Source organism: Phascolarctos cinereus, unplaced genomic scaffold (genome assembly GCF_003287225.1).
Source record: "Phascolarctos cinereus isolate Bilbo 61053 unplaced genomic scaffold, phaCin_HiC Scaffold_7;HRSCAF=346, whole genome shotgun sequence".
NCBI lineage: Eukaryota > Metazoa > Chordata > Mammalia > Diprotodontia > Phascolarctidae > Phascolarctos > Phascolarctos cinereus.
This window is the reverse complement of record NW_027556180.1, coordinates 96,567,494-96,584,580: the sequence shown is the minus strand read 5'-3', so window position 1 is coordinate 96,584,580 and position 17,087 is coordinate 96,567,494. Positions and strand designations below refer to the sequence as shown.

Sequence of the window (17,087 nt, the reverse complement as noted above, 5' to 3'; positions counted from 1 at the left end):
AGCCAACCTAGCTACCTCACATCTTTAAGCATAAGTCTGTGTTTTTAACTTTATTTCCTGGTCATCAAGGTATACCAAAGACTGTGTTTCTGAGAGGCATCACTCTAAATTAGGATGATAAAGCACTCCATGTTAATTTTGCTTATTAAAAAAAACACCTTTGCTAATGTTTTCATTAAAATGAGCATTTTTAATGCAGATAAAATAGGAAGGAAAGATTTCCTTGTATAAGTGGCTTGATCAGTATTGAATTACAAACAAAGTAACATATTATTAATTAACATAATAACATTTGGCCAAATGAATATTTTAATTTCTTTATATTTTTGGAAGAGATCTCAGAACCTTTACCTGACATATTTCTTTTAATTTATATTTTTCTCTTATTAACAAGCATTTATTTCCTCTCCTTTGTCCTTACCCCTAACAATTAAACAAAGAAAGAAAATAAACAAAGAAAGAATAATCATACAGTTTGAATAGTTCAGAAAAATCAAATTCTCACATTGTCCATGTGAAAAAAATATATGTTTCTTTCTTCTTTTTAAGTCTATCACCTCTCTTATAGGAGATGTGTCCTCTGGAATCAAAATTGGCATTTCATTGATCAGAATTATAAAATCCTAAAGCTCTTTTTCTTTATGATGTTATTGTCATTGCATAAATTATTATACTTCTACTCTCTTTGCTCTGTTTCAGTTCATGAAAGTCTTCCCATTTAGTTCTGACACTATCCATTTCATCATTTCTTTTGATGCAAAAATATGCCCATACATTCATGCACCATATTCTGTTTAGCTATTCCCCAGTAGGAAGATAGTTTCCTGATTTAGATCAATGAAAAATAAATAAATAATCAAAGAAGCAAACAAACAAATAAATAAATACGTGTGTATGGGTGTGTGTGTGTGTGTGTGTGTGTGTGTGTGTGTGTATGTGTGTGTGTATTCATACATAGGAATCTTTTACCCCCTTTCTCTTTGATCTCTATGTGGTATGTGCCTAGCAGGAGTTTCTCTGGGTCAAAGGGTATCCAATTCAGTGACATTTGGCCCATAATTCCAAATTAATTTCCAGAATAGCTGTACAAACTCACAGCTCCACAAACAGATCAATAGTGAGCCTCTTTTTGTACACATGTTAAATTTGGAATTTCTATACTGTTTCTTGTTTTTTCAACACTTATTTAGAGGGTTTTCTTCCAGAAAGTTGACAAGGGACTTTGTAATTAAGGAAGTGAGATTGGGAGAGGAGAAGGACACTTTTTCAAAACCAAATTTCTTTACCTCTCAAAAGCCAATAAGGGAATGAATGGCCAATAGAAAAGCATGACAACAAATGCAAGACCTAATAGGCAAGGTTAAGTTTTTCTCTACATCTTACATATTCCTGAATTTTCATATATATTTAGTTGTAAACAAGTCTTGAGACTTTGAGTTTTCAAGTCCTGAGATTACTCTGCAGAAATAATCTTTTTATGGGCAAGAATAGTTTCATTGTTGTCTTTGTGTCCATTTCACCTTACTTTGCATTATGTTTTGTCCAGCAGTGATTCAATGGTGTTGGGAAATCATAGTGAAGAAACACTCCAATGCAGGTAAGCAACTTCTCTGAATTCATAGTCCAACAAAGCTCCATGGGTCACTGAAAGATTAAGCTATTTTCCCAAAATCACACAGAAATTATTTGTCAGAATATGAACTTGAAATTCACTGAGGAAAAGAACGCCTTAAAAAAGTATAATTGACCACATGGAAAAGGAGGTACAAAAGCTCACTGAAGAAATTAATTTCTTAAAAATTAGAATTGAGCAAGTGGAAGCTAATGACTTTATGAGATATCAAGAAACAATAAAACAAAATCCAAAGAATGCAAATAAATACAAGAAAATGTGAAACATCTCATTGGAAAGACAAATGACCTAGAAAGTAGACAGAGGAGAAATATTTTAGGAATTAATGGACTATCTGAAAGCCATTTAAAAAAAGAGGCTAAACATCATCTTTTAAGATTTATCAAGGAAAACTGTTCTGATATTCTAAAACCAAAAGGTAAAATAGAAACTGAAGGAATCCACCAATCATCAACTGAGGGAGATTACAAATGAAAACTACCAGGAGTATTACAGCCAAATTAAAGAGCTCTCAGGTCATGGAGAAAATATTGTAAGCCAAAAAAGAAGCAGTTCAAATATCATGGAACCACAGTCAGGATAACCCAAGATTTAGCAATTTCTACATTAAGGGATCAGAGGCTTGGAAGAGGGCAAAGGACCTAGGATTACAACCAAAAATTATGTACCTAAATGAATTGAGTATACTCCTTCAGAGGGAAAATGGACATTCAGTAAAACAGAGAACTTTCACGTATTCCTGATGAAGAGACCAGAACTGAGTAGAAAATTTGACTTTCAAAAAAAAAAAGACTCAGGAGAAGAATAAAAAGATAAATAGACAAGGGAAATAATAAGTCATTCAATAAGATTATACTGTTTATATTCTTATGTGGGAAAATGACACTTGTAACTCCTAATTTTTTTTTTTTCATTGTTGGGGCAGTTAAAAGAAGTACACATAGACAGAGGGTATAGGTATGAGTTGCATATGATGGAATGATTAACTAAAAAAAAAATTAAAAGGTGGGAAAGAAGAATGCATTGAAAGAAGGGTAAAGGGACAGGTATAATGGGATAACTTATCTGACATAAAAGAAGCACAAAAGAGATTTTACAGTGGAGTGGAAGATAGGGAAGTTGGGGGGATGCATTAACCTTTCTCTTATTGGAATTGGCTTATAGAGGGAATAACATTTACACTCAGTTGGGTATAGAAATCTATCTTACGAACAAGAAAGTAGATGGGGAAGGAAATAAGAGAAAGTGGGGTGCTGATAGAAGAGAGGTCATAATGAAGGAGGTTAAAGTTAGAAGCAAAACACTTGAGAATGGATAAGGTGAAAAGAAAGTGAGTAGAACAAACAGAGGGAAAATAAGATGAAGGGAAATAAATAGTAATCACTATTAAAAATTACAACAAGTTTTTTCTGATAAAGACCTCATTTCTCAAATATATAGAAAAATAGTCAAAATCATAGAAATAAGAGCCATTCCTCAAATGAAAAATGGTCAAAGGATATGAACAGGTAGTTCATATTGATAATCATATCAAAAATGTTTTAATTATTGTTGATTAGAGAAATGCCATTTAAAACAACTCTGAGCTACCACTCCACACCTATCAGATTTGCTGATATAATAGAAAAGGAAAATGAAAAATGTTGGAGGGGATGTGGGAAAATTGAGGCACTAATACACTATTGAACTTATGAACTGATTCAATCATCCTAGAGAGCATTTGGAACTATTCCAGAAAGACTATAAAACCATACATACCATTTTGTCCAAGCAATTCCACTACTGGGTCTGTATCCCAAAGAGATGAAAAACAAAAATGAAAATGACCTGTATATGCAAACATATTTATAGCAGCTCTTTTAGTGGTTTCAAAGAATTGAAAATTGAGAGTATGTCCATCAATTGGGGAGTGGCTGAACAGGCCATATACAAAGTATATGATTATCATGGAGTACTTTTGTGCTTTAGGAAATGATGAGCAGTATGCTCTCAGAAAAACCTGCAAAGGCTTACATGAACTGATGCAAAATGAAATGAGTAGGAGTAGTACATTGTATAAGATAACAGCACTATTGTATGAAGAATCAACTGTGAATAGCTTAGCTATTCTCAGAAATACAATGAGCCAAGATAATTCTGAAGAACTTGTGATGAAAGGTGCTGTCCATGTCCAGAGAAAGAAGTGGTGGATCCTGAATGTAGACCGAAGCATCTTTTTCCTTTCCTTCTTTTTCTTATGTTTTTATTTTTATTTTCTTACATGTGCTTCTTTCACAACATGACTGATATGGAAATATGTTTTGCATGAGTATACATGTATAACCTGTGACAAACTATCTGATTTTTCAATCAGAATGGGAAAGGAAGGATGGAGGGACAGGATTTGGAACTCAATATTTGTGAAAAAAAGTTAATTTTTTTCAATGTATTTGGCAAAAATTTTAAAGTGAAATAAAAATAAATGATTCTTCCTGACTTCAAGTTTGGTTCTTTATCTATTAATACAAAGATATATGAATATTTCAGTATTAATACTAAAATCAATGTTTGATCTTATCAAATTGGGCATTCTCTTCAATGATGTAGAGTATAACCAATTCATGCTTTGTTGTCTTGTATTACTGAAATCCGTATTCCCTAAAAAGTCACAACTGGAGGTTTTTTTTTTTTAACATGTAAGAGGCCTCATTGACATTTTCCCTGCATCCTAAGGGTACCAGTGGAGTATACTGGTCATCTTCTGTGTTCTTGCTATGTGAATAATGCATCTTCATCTATTACAGGTCTGCCCAACATATGGCCCATAGGTGGCTTATGGCCCATAGGTGGCTTGTGGTCCCCCAAAGATTTTAGGCAGCCAATGAAAAATAGAGAATGTTAAGAAAGTAAAGATACAATGAGTGATTTGTCTGCGCCCTCCTTAACTTACTTTCTACTAGTTACTATTATGACCATCATGCAACTTGTTGGGTAGCTTGCCACTATGTGCTATCCCCTGTTTGTCATGTGACCCATGGCAACCAACCATCACCAGTCTGTCTCTAGTTTGAGAGGAATGAGAGTCATATCTTTTCACTCTGTTTTTCAGTTGTTACTAGCATTGAACAGGGACAAAGTGAATGCAGCCATGCGCTAATGCAGCTGATGCCTGCTATGTGATGAGTGGCAACATTATGAGGGCTTCTTCCCCTCCCTTGCTGTGTGGCCACCCTCCATGTTCCATGAGTGTCTGACACTGTCTCCAAGATTAGACATTCAGTTCAGTATTTCTTTGTATGTGAGCAGTTACTGTGGAGATTTTTTTTTGTTCTAACATTCACGTTTTGGGGTGACTTTGTAAAATGGGTGATAAAAAGGAAGATCAAATCAGAACATAGAGAGTTTAATCTGTGGTGGGCAAATAGATACTTGTTTACTTACACAAAAGACAAAATATGGTGCTTTGTTTGCCAAGATGTAATAGCCATTCTGAAGGAATATAATCTTCATCGCTATTTCAAATAAAGACATCCTGACTTAAGCAAATTGGACACAAATGAAAAATAAGTTAAATGTCAAAATTGTTGAAAAATCTCAGTGGTGAAAAACAGTTTTTCAAGAAAGTAAACTCAGAAAATAAGGCAGCTACTAAGGTTAGTTTTCAGGTTTCTAAAGAAATTGCTGCTGCTGGGAAGTCTTTTACTGAAGATGACTTCATAAAGAAGTGTTTGCTGATTGCAGTTTCTGGATTGTATCCCAATAAAAAAAGTGTTTTTGAAAATGTGTTTGTCCTGTATGACCATGCAGCAAAGAATATCTGATGATAAACTGATTCCTGAGAAGAAGTGTAATACATCCATTGACTAAAGATGAACAGATGGAAATCCTGAAAAATATATTAAATCTTGTACCTCTTAGCAATGTATTTTTTAACATTAATGTGTTTTTTTGATAAATAAAAATCTTAAGTAGTAAGTATAATTAATTGATATTAATTGAAATTTCCATTTTTAAAAATATGGCTTATTTGCAAAATAGTTTAATCATTAATTATACCTTTACTTGGAAAGTGAGCCACTAAAACATATCTGTGGCCTGAAGAAGGTTAGCCTATATTAATTTTGGCTCCTATCTACTACAAGTTGTGCAGGTCTGATCTTTTGCAAACATCCTTGATAACACCCTTTATTGCTTGCTGTTTTTTTTTTTAATTCCTCTTTCATTATATGTTTCAGGAAGCTCAAATCTACTGTGTACCTCATCTTTAGTTCTTTGGAGACAATAGTATTCCATAACTGGGAAGTTGCTGGAGTGAAAAGATTGGTCTTTGAAATTTTGGGAAATTGGTATCACTAAAAACACTTTACAATTTCTCATAACAAATGCGACCTCTTTCCTTGTCTGCCCTTTCAACTCTGGGTCTAGCTCATTGTCCATCTGTACTATTCCTCCCTGATTTATGTAGTGGTGGTCCAGTCATAATGCCCATTCAGCTGCATATTGATAAAGATGCTCTGTTGGTGATTTTATCAAAATGTTGGTACATTTTTTAATACATCAAGGACTCCCTATAAGGATAATTAATTGGTCACCATTTACATATGGCTGCAAAGGTTTTCCACCAAATGTAATCTTGTTAACTCCATAAACAAAAGTCTGTATAGAGGTATTATGCTTATAGGACCACAGAATTTTTATTGAAGTCATAAAAATATTATATAGGAGGAGGAACTAACACCCTTTACTTCTTGCCACCTGTATTACTTGCTTTATTAGCTATTAGTTATCATTAGGACAGGGAAAATAGATCATGATATTTAGAATTGGAAGGAACTTCAAAGGCCAGTCACTTGTCAGGCTTCTTCTTATGTGCTTTATGTTGATTGACTTCTCAATCACTCAGTCTTTAGGATTCAGGAGCTAGAGAACTTGTGTCTTCCTTCTCCCTTTCCTTTCTGCTGATTTAATATAAATAGAATATTGGGCTAAGTAATCTGATGCTTCAAAAATGCCTAATCAACAGAGGAGTAGACAATAAAAGAGCCTTAGGCTAATGCGTGTTGTCTGCTTCAACACATTGTAAGTATCATGCAAAAGAACCTGGAAAAGCTGTGAAGGGGATTGTGGGGGAAAGGTAGAAATGACTCATAGTAGTTTTAATTTAAAATGCTACCAGCTGCAATAAGAGAGCATAAAGAAATTAAAGGTAGAAGACAGGCAAAAAGAAGAAATGATTGTATGTGAGTGTGTGATTATATGTGTGTGTATATATATGTGTGTATTCACATGTATGTGTGTATATGTGTATAGGTATGTGTGTATACATACATATGCATGCATACGTCTGTGTGTGTGTGTGTGTGTGTGTGTGTGTGTGTGTGTGTTTCAGGTCAGTCTACCAAAACACAGTCAATATTTGTACAGATTCAGTTAAACAGTGCACCTTAAAGAAATAAAGAACAATTGAAATAGAGGAAAATTCAGTGTGAATGGAGAGGCCCTGACAATATGATAAAAATGATAACACTGCCAAAGTCAATTTATTTTTTAATGACATATCAATTAAACTACTAAATGACTACATTAGAGAAGCAAATAAAATAAAATTCATTGGAAAAAACAAAAAGGAAATAATAAAATAAAACTTGGGATAAAGGTGGAATAGAATTTTTAGTCCTAAAAAATACTATGAAGTGATATTCATTGAATCCATCTGGTATTAGTTTAAAAAAAAGAAATAGCATTGGAACAGTTTAGACAATAGAGAATGAGAAACAATTGAGCTTTTGGCTTTCAGAGCGGGATCATGGTGGTGGCAAGAATAAGAACTTCACCAAAGGTGGCAAAAAAAAGAGCCAAGAAGAAAGTGGTTGGTACATTTTCTAACAATATTTGGTATGATATAAAAGCATCAGGTATATTCAATGTTTGCAATATTGGCAAGACACTGGTTACAAGGACTGAAGGAGCAAAAACTGCCTCTTATGGTCTCAAGGGTGGAGTTTTTGGAGTGAGCCTGGATGATCTGCAGAATGATGAGTTTGCTTTTTGTAAATTCAAGTTATTTATTGAAGATGTTCAGGGGGAAAAAAATCTTTGACTAATTTCTATGGAATGGACCTTACCTAGGACAAGATGTGCTCCATGGTTAAAAAGTGGCAGACCATGATTGAAGCCCAGGTCGATGTCAAAACAACTAATGGGTACTTGCTCTGCCTCTTTTGTGTTCCTTTTACCAAAAAGTACACCAATCAGATCCATAAGACTTCTTACACCCAGCACCAAAAGGTCCATCAAATTCATGAGAAAATGATGGAAGTCATGACCCAAAAGATGCAGACAAGTGACTTGAAAGTAGTTGTCAATAAACAAATTCCAGACAGCGTTGGAAAAGACATACTAAAGCCTTGCCAGTTAATTTACCCTTTTCAAGATGTATTTGTCCAAAAAGTCAAGATGCTCAAAAAGGTCAAATCTGAATTGGGAAAGCTAATGGAACTTCATGGTGAAGGTAGTGGCTCTGGAAGAACTTCAGGAGATGAAACAGGTAGAAAAGAAAAAAAGGGCTGATGGCTATCAACCACCAGTTCAAATAAGAACTTGTAAAGGTTGAAAAATAAAAATTTATCTTTGTGACGGTTTTGGGATTTTTTTAAGGTTTATAAATCAAAGTGGCAGTAATATTTGCTGCTTTGAAAGGTTTCTCATAAATGTGATAAGTAATTGGCTTGATATTGCCCAATGAAATTATATGATTGCTTCATAAATAAACTTGTTATAAAACCAAAAAAAGAAACAATTGAAATTAATAAGCCAGTATTTGATAAACATAAAAAATGTAAATTGCTTAAGAAAGATTAAAGATTTCATTAAAAAAAAACTACAGAGAAAACTGAAAAACAGTCTGGCAGAATTAAGCTTAGGCCAACAACTTATGGCATATTACACAATAAATTCAAAATGTAGATGTGTCATCACCATTAAGCATTATAGCACTAAAACTTATAGAACAGAAATGGATCTTATTCATCTCAGAAATATGTGAACATGTATTCTTAAACAAAAAATAAAGTAGAGGTGGTAGTTTAATATTAACAACTGGCTGTCCTGAAGAAAATGTGCATATGGCACAGTTACAGGTTTAATCTACATTATTAACATTTTCTCCATCATTTTCTTAAGTTTTGGCAATAATAATAATAATGATAAAAAGTATAAATGTTTTGGGGTGTTCGCCAGTGTCTGAAATGTAAGTACTCATACAGAAATTTTGACAATTGGATTTTCTGGGCTCATTTGAATTGCTTCTAGCACACCATTGCATAAAATAGATTTCTTTGACTACGTGAACCTTAAAGTTTTCAGATTAAAAGAAATTCTTTGTATCAAATTTATTATGTAAAAGTTTAATATCCAAATTATATAAACAACTAAGACACATATTCGTGTGTATGCTTGTGTGTGTGTGTGTGTGTGTGTGTGTGTGTGTGTGTGTGTGTAGACAAGGTGCTCCAAAACTGCACTGAGACTTGAGTACTCAATTTATAGTATGAAAATTTATTCACCAATACATAGATGTTCAAATATTATGAACTGATCTAAAACAAATAAAAAACAGAAAATCAGTTGCAAACTATTAAAAAAGAAACATGAATGAATGCTTTAAACAACTGCTAAGCTAAATGCAAATCAAATTAACCCTGAGCCTTCAGCAAATCAGCATAAAAATTGCAATAGTCAATGTTGGAGAAGTTGTAGGGAAATAAGCACACCAGTGTGTTGTTGGTAAAGCTAAAAATCAATATAATTATTTTAAAAAGTGATTTGGAATTATGCACATAAAATGACTAAAATATTTATATTCTTTGATTCAGCAACTTTACTACTAGCCTTATACTCCAAGTAGGCAATTAACAAAAATTAAAATCCCTATATAAACCAAAATATTTATAGCAGCAGGTTTTGTAGTAGCAAGGAACTAGGGAGAAGAAAGCAAAAGCTCAACAATTTTGGAGTGAAAAAAAATTTGGTATATGAGTAGAATATTTCAAATATAAAAAGTGACTACAATGACATCAATGGAAAGAACCAACACAAAACAATCAAAAGTACATGTTGCAAGATTGCCAAGAGCAAATATGGTCCCAAAGAAAATATATGTGAAGCCATCTCTCTACCCTACTTTCCAGAGGAGAGAGGTACATTGGTGCGTTATATTTTAAGATTTTTTGGGATGTATTGATTAGTTTTCCTGATTTTTCTAGTTTTCCTTTTTCTCTTAAAAATGATATCTTTTGTCATATGGATGAATCTCTTGGAAGAGAGAAGGAACCAAGTAGAAATTCATGCTATGTAAAAATTAAAGATATACACATCTCTCTCTCTCTCTCTCTCTCTCTCTCTCTCTCTCTCCTCTCTCTCTCTCTCTCTCCCTATCTATTCTATGAAAATGCCTGAGTATATTTATAAGATAGGATAGGATTAGTGTCTATATATGTGCTATGGAGAAAGTGCTATGGAGAAAGCTGACTCCAGCTTAAAATTAATGTTGTTAGAACTTCAGGATATTTTCTGCTTCTCAAGGTGAGTTCATCCAAGTTAGACAAATAAGACACTCAGTCTCAATTTACACTAATCTATGTTGCAGTGAATATAGTGCAGTGGCTTATGTTTGTAATTACACATCTATCTCCTGTCTACAGAAACTTAACGGAAAGTAAATTGCCATCTGGATCAAAAGAATATTTTTTAATACTTCTCCATTTCTCAATCACTAAATCTCATCTGGAAATTCATCTTATCCCATTGTATCTCCTGATAGAGGAAAAGTCAAGTGATTTAATGTATTAATGCTCAAGCATAGGATAGTAGAAACATGTTGTCTAGATCACAGACATGATAGAAACACTGTACTTTTCTTTAGCTGCTCAATTTGTATCAATAAAAATTTGAGTCATAAGATGTGTAAAGAACTGGACTTGAGTATTGATGGAAAAATAATTTAGATTCTATCAGGGGTGGGGAGTGGAGAATCTATCTATCTATCTATCTATCTATCTATCTATCTGTCTGTCTGTCTGTCTGTCTGTCTGTCTATCTATCTATCTCTCTCTCTATATATATATATGAATAAGTGTAACCCATTTAAGACTTTCTTCTTCCCCCAGAGATATTGTCATGGAGCCTTGGTAAACCTCTCAAATATCAAGGAGATTTTCTGGGACTAGAATTATTCTGAAGTAGGAATACAGGAGACCCTTAGAATTTGTGGTTCCAGGGGATATGAGGTACTTCTGCATAGAAGAAATCCAAATAACAAAAACAGAAGAGGAGAGAATAATTTAACACTGGTTGCAATTCCTATCACAGCCTGCCAAATGTTGTTTTAATATATATCTGTTTTTATCTATACTGTTACAAACTCATAATGAAATTCATGGCTATTAATACTATTCTCCTGGGGGTATTAGAGGGGAAGCAGGAAACACTAGCACATGAAGAAAAATGGGGTTTCAAAGTCAGGTGAAAGAAAAGAAATTGCTTTTCAGAGTTAATTTTTGAGGATATTGAAAAGCATATGAAGATGGTCTTGTAAGTCAAGTGGGATGGGGTGGTTGTACTAAAGAATATTTTTTGGTTTTTAATTTGTCTGGCATCAATTGACTTCTTTGTACATGGTCACAACCACATCTCCATTCATCAAAATGACACATGATAGAAATTAGAGACAAAGAAGAGGGATCCAGATACTTTAAAAGTTTATAGGTGTTTTAAAAGTGTGTCAAAAATATAATTTTATGAGTAAGAGATTGGGAAGAAGGACTGGAAAGAGTAACCTGTACAAAAGCCAAGAGGAAGGGGGTGTACTATGTAACTGAGCAGTAACAAACCTGTTTGATTAGAACAGAGCATGCACAAAAAAAGATCAAGGAGAAATGATTTGGAAGGTAGGCTTTAGACAGATTATGAAACACATTGAACATCGGGCTCAAATTTTTACCCTAGAAGTAAAAGGAATCCACTGATGGTTTCTGAACATGGAAATGACATGGAGAGACTTACAGAGATTCCTTTCACATATTTGTGAAGGAAAGATTAGAGACAGCAGAAAGTAGGACAGGAAAGGTTGGTTCATAATAATATAGTAACAACAACAACAACAACAACAACAACAATAACATACCATTTTATATACTTTAATCTATTTTGTAGGTAGTTAGAAAAATGGCATTAGAATCAGTAACATATGGTTTAAAGTATTGCCTCTAAAATATTCCAGTAAAGTGGGGTGGAGTAAAACTGGCAGAGTAAAAGCAGTAACTTGCTTGACCTTTCCTCCAAACCCCTTCAAATACCTGTAAAAAATGACCAAACAAATTCTAGAGCAGCAGAACTCACACAAAGACAGAGTGAAACAAATTTCCAGCCCAAGGCAACCTTAATGGCTGATAGGAAAAATCTGTTGTGGAGGGCTGGGAGAGGAAGTGCAGTACAGTGTGGGCCATGCAGGCAAGGACTGGGCCTTAGCCAATTGGAGGCCTCAGGAGACTGAATCATGAACTGCTGTGGAGGTTTCCAGTCTTTGCAACCTACATACACAAAAGACAACTGAGAAGGTCAGTGAGAAAGGTCTATCAGGCTTAGGTGAGAGAGGAATGTGGTGCAGTCCTGGCACTTGAACAGCCCTAGAGTGGTGGCCATAGCAGTAGCTGCTGCTTTTGGGGATCTCAGCCCACATATGGTGGGGGAATCAAGTGGCTGATCACAAGAGGATTGAAGGAGGGATCTCTGCTGGTGCTGAGGCAGGATTCTCTTCCTTTGCCCATGCTTGAACCAGGGTTGCAGTCCTGGGTAGCAGTCCAGGGTGAGGAGCACTGGCAAGATGGGGCTTGTGGCCATGGTGAAGCAGGAATCCTCCTCACAGTTCCGAGGCAGAAAAAGAATGTTTGTGGTCATTCATACTAGAACACAGGGCAGAAAAGGAGTGAAAACCTCACTATTGATCATGTCACCTTGGAAGAATTGAGAATTTACAGGTGCCTAGAAGTGTTTCTGAAAATAGCTACTAAAAACTGCTGAAGCTTGGGACAGTACACCCTCTACACTGGATGCAGAACTGTACCTTAACAAAGAGTTAAGATGTCAAGTAATTGGCTGGGAACATGAGCAATGGGGGAGCAGGGGAGTGAGGGACTCAGATTATAAAATATTCCAGTAAAGGGATTTAAGCCAAGATGGTGGAGTAAGCAGGAACTCCCTGAACTCTCCCAAATTCACTTCCAAACAGCTAAAAAATAGTATCTCAAAAAGAATTCTGAAGCAGTATAACCAACAAAAGGATGGAGAGAAATTTTTTTTCAGCCAAATACAACATAGGTTTGCAAGAAAAGTCTACCTTACTAGAGTAAAAGGGAAGCACTCTAGAGCAGGTGGCATCCAAGAAAGATAGCAGCAGTCCATGTCCCAGCAACCAAACAGGAAGGTGGAAGCCCAAGAAGGAGCCATCAGTGACCCTGTGGACCCCAGTACAGCACAGCAGCAAGGACCCAAATAAGCCAGCAGGTCTCATGTTCCCTGGCAAAATGCTTGTGATAATGACACCTCTTTCTGAGAGGAGATATAATTTTTGGGTGATATAAAGTTATAATTTGGTTAATATTGATTTAAAATTAATAAAATAGGCTAGAAAATGAGCAACAAAACTCACAACAACAATAACCTGACCATAAAAAGTTACTATGGTGGCAGGGAAGATCAATCACAAGCTTGAAAGAGGGTCACAATGTCAAAATAGCTACATGCAAAGTCTCAAAAAAACATATGAATTGGTCTCAGCCCCCCCAAAAAAAAGAATGCCTGAAAGAACTCAAAACAAAAAAAGATTTTAAAAATTGAATAAGAGAGATAGAAGAAATACTGGGAAAAAAATTTGAGTGGTGCAAGAGGATTATGAAAGAGTCAACAGTTTGAGAAAGGAAGCACTCAAAAGGGGAAAAAAAGATGGTGAAATATTCAGTAAAGAAAACAATTTTTTGTGGGAGCTAAGATGGCACAGTAAAAAGGTAGTTGCTCTCATCCTCCCCTATCAACCTCTGAAAACACAGAAAATATCACCCCAGAAAAAAAACCCTGAAACAGCTGAACTAGAAGAAAGATGGGGAACAGCAGTGCAGCAGCCCAGCAAACGGGTCTCCCAGTGCCTCAGCAAAAATAAGGGAAGCAGCACTACAAAGGGCCCCAGGTGATAAGCTCCCTGCAGCATTCATCTGAAAGGAGCTAAAGAAAGCAACCTAGAATATTCCTAAAGTCTCAGCCTTGCTGATTCCAACCCAACACCAGGTAAGCTGTCAGAACTCTACAGCCTCCAACTGTCAACCAGGAGGAGATCCTGAAGCCCAGGTGGTAGAGCAGGCAAACACCAACACCTGGACCTCCAAGTGCCTCAGTGAGGGTGGGGGAACTGGTGGAAACCAGCTCAGAAAACCACCAGGTGCCTCGGCACTCTACCACAAAGGAATCTCCCAGTGCATTAGCAGAAACAAGGGAGCAGCATTGCAAGGGGCCCCAGGCAGATAAACACCCTGCAGCACCCATCTAAAAGGAGCTGAAGAAAGCTAAAGGAAAGGAAAAGCAGGCAACCTAGAATTGCCTGAAAGTTCCAGCCTTGCTGATTCCAGCCCAACACGAGGTAAGCTGCCAAAACCCTACAGCCTCCAATTGCCAACATAAGAGGCCCCAGCACACAAAGCCAGTGACCAAGACCTAGGCTCCCAACACAAGAAGCTTGGGTCAGTGCCCTCTGTTCCCCAGCAGGAGAGCTCAATCTCTTTAAAGGCCAGGGAATAAAGAAACCATGAGTAAAAAGAAATGTACCATAGATTCATATTATGAGAAGAGTGAAGATCAAGACAGAAATTCTGAAGAGGACAACATTGTCAACAAACCCACATCTGCAACATCAAAAGGGAATATGAACTGGTCTGAAGCCCAAAAAGCCTTCTTAGAAGAGCTCAAGAAGGATTTTAAAAGTCAAATGAGAGAGTAGAAGAGTCCTTAAAAAATACAATTGGCCAATTGGAAAAAAAGTACACTGAAGAAAACAAGTCCCTAAAAAACACAATTGGCAAACTGGAAAAAAAAGTACACTGAAGAAAACAAATCCCTTAAAAATACAATTGGCCAATTGAAGAAGGAAGTACAAAAACTAACAGAAGAAAACAATCTGTTAAAAACTAGAATTGGACAAATGGAAACTAATGACTCTATGAGAGAGCAAGAATCAGTCAAACAGAAACAAAAAAATGAAAAAATAGATGAAAACATAAAATACCTCATTGGTAAAACAACCAACCTGGAAAATCATCCAGGAGAGACAATTTAAAAATCATTGGACTACCTGAAAATCATGACAAAAAAGAGCCTGGACAGCATCTTTCAGGAAATCATAAAGGAAAACTGCCCAAAGTCCTAGAACCAGAAGGAAAATAACCATAGAAAGAAACACTGCTCACCACCTGACAGAGATCCCAAATTGACAATGCCAAGAAATATAATAGCAAAATTCCAAAATTACCAGATGAAAGAGAAGGTGCTGCAAGCAGCCAGAAAGAAACAATTTAAATATCACAGAACCACAGGATAACACAGGACCTTGCAGCTTCTACATTAAAAGACCCAAGGGCATGGAACATGATATTCTGTAAGGCAAAGGAGCTTGGATTGCAGCCAAGGATCAACTACCCTGCAAAAATGAGCATGATTTTTCAAGGGAGGAGATGGATATTCAATGAAATAGGGGACTTCCAAACCTTCCTCATAAAAAGACCAGAGCTCAACAAAAATTTGATCTTCAAGTACAAGATTCAAGAAAGACATAAAAAGGTAAATGGGACAGAAAGATACAAAATGTTGTCAGTAAGGGTGGACTGTTTACATCCCTACAAGGGAAGATGACACTTGTAACGCTTAAGAAATGCATTGTTATTATGCCATGTCAAAGGAGTATACATAAAGGGGGTGGATATAAGTTGACTTTGATGTAATGATAAAAAAAAATCTAATCAAGTGGGTTAAATGGATCCAAGTAAGTGGATTAGTCTGATCTTAGAAAATGTACTGAGAAAGGAGGAGGCAGACAAGGGTAAATTACATTACAGGAAAAGACAGAAAATCCTATTACAGCAGAGGGAAAGAAGGGAGGGGGTGAGCATTTTGAACCTTACTCTCATCAGATTTGGCTCAAGAAGGGAATAGCATAATTGGCTAGGTATAGAAATCTAACTTTCCCTATAGGCAGTAGGAAGCAAAAGGGGAAAGAAAAGGGAGGAGAGATAGAAGGGAGGAAAGAAGCAGTAAGGCAAAGGGGAAGAAAAGGGAAAAGGAAAATAGAAGGGAGGAGAGACTGAAGGAGGCAGTGGTCACAAGCAAAATTCTAGTGATGGGGGGAAAGGAGAAAGGAGAATAAAAGCTTAAACGGGGAAAAAAGGATGGAGAAAAAGACAGGTAGTAATCATAACTCTGAAAGTTGAATGGCTATCATTTTTTTCCTCTTCTATTGCATTTTGTTTCCTCTTTCTGATGGTTCCTATTCGTTTTAACTTTTACTTACAACTTCACTAATGTGAAAATATGTTTAATAGGAATGTAAATGTATAGCCTATATCAGATTGTGTGATGTCTTGGGGAGAGAGGTACAGAGGAGAAAGGAGAAAAAATTTAAACTCAAAAACATATGAAAGTGATTGTTGTAAATCAAAATAAATTAATAAAATAAATATGTCCACACACACACACACACACATACACACAAAAAAAACAACTTCTTAAAAAGTAGAATTGGCCAAATAGAAAAGGAGCTACAAAAGCTCAGTTAATAAAATAATTCCTTAAAAATTAGCATTGGGCAAGTGGGAGAAAATAACTTCATGAGACATCAATAAACAATAAAACAAAATCAAAAAAATGAAAAATAGAAGAAAATGTGAAATATCTCATTGGAAAAACAACTGACCTGGAAAATAGATCCAGGAGAGATAATTTAAGACTGATTGTACTACCTGAAAGATACAATGATGAAAAGATACTAAGCATTATATTTCAAGGAATTACCAAGGAAAACTGACTGAATATCCTTGAACCAGAGGGTAAAACGGAAATAGAAAGAATCAACCAATCATCTCCTGAAACAGATCCTGAAATCAAAATTCTTATGAATATTATAACCAAATTCTTCCAGGCCAAGACAACATATTGGAAGCAGCCAGGAACAAAAAATAAAAATTTGTGGAGCCAGTTAGGATAACGTAGGATTTGGGAGCTTCTATATTAAAGGATCAATGGACTTGGAATATGTTATTTCAGAAAGCAAAAGAGCTAGGATAATAACCAAGAATCTGCTATCCCGCAAAACTGAGTATAATCCTTTAGGTGAAAAACATTGGATAATTAATGAAATAGAGGAATTAAAAGCATGCCA

At 35.5% G+C, this 17,087-nt stretch overlaps 1 pseudogene; it reads left to right on the top strand.

Annotated features, from left to right (window-relative positions):
- Positions 1–7,418: 7,418 nt before the first annotated feature.
- On the top strand, positions 7,419–8,225 carry LOC110196754 (small ribosomal subunit protein eS1 pseudogene; annotated as a pseudogene).
- The last annotated feature ends 8,862 nt before the right edge of the window (positions 8,226–17,087 follow it).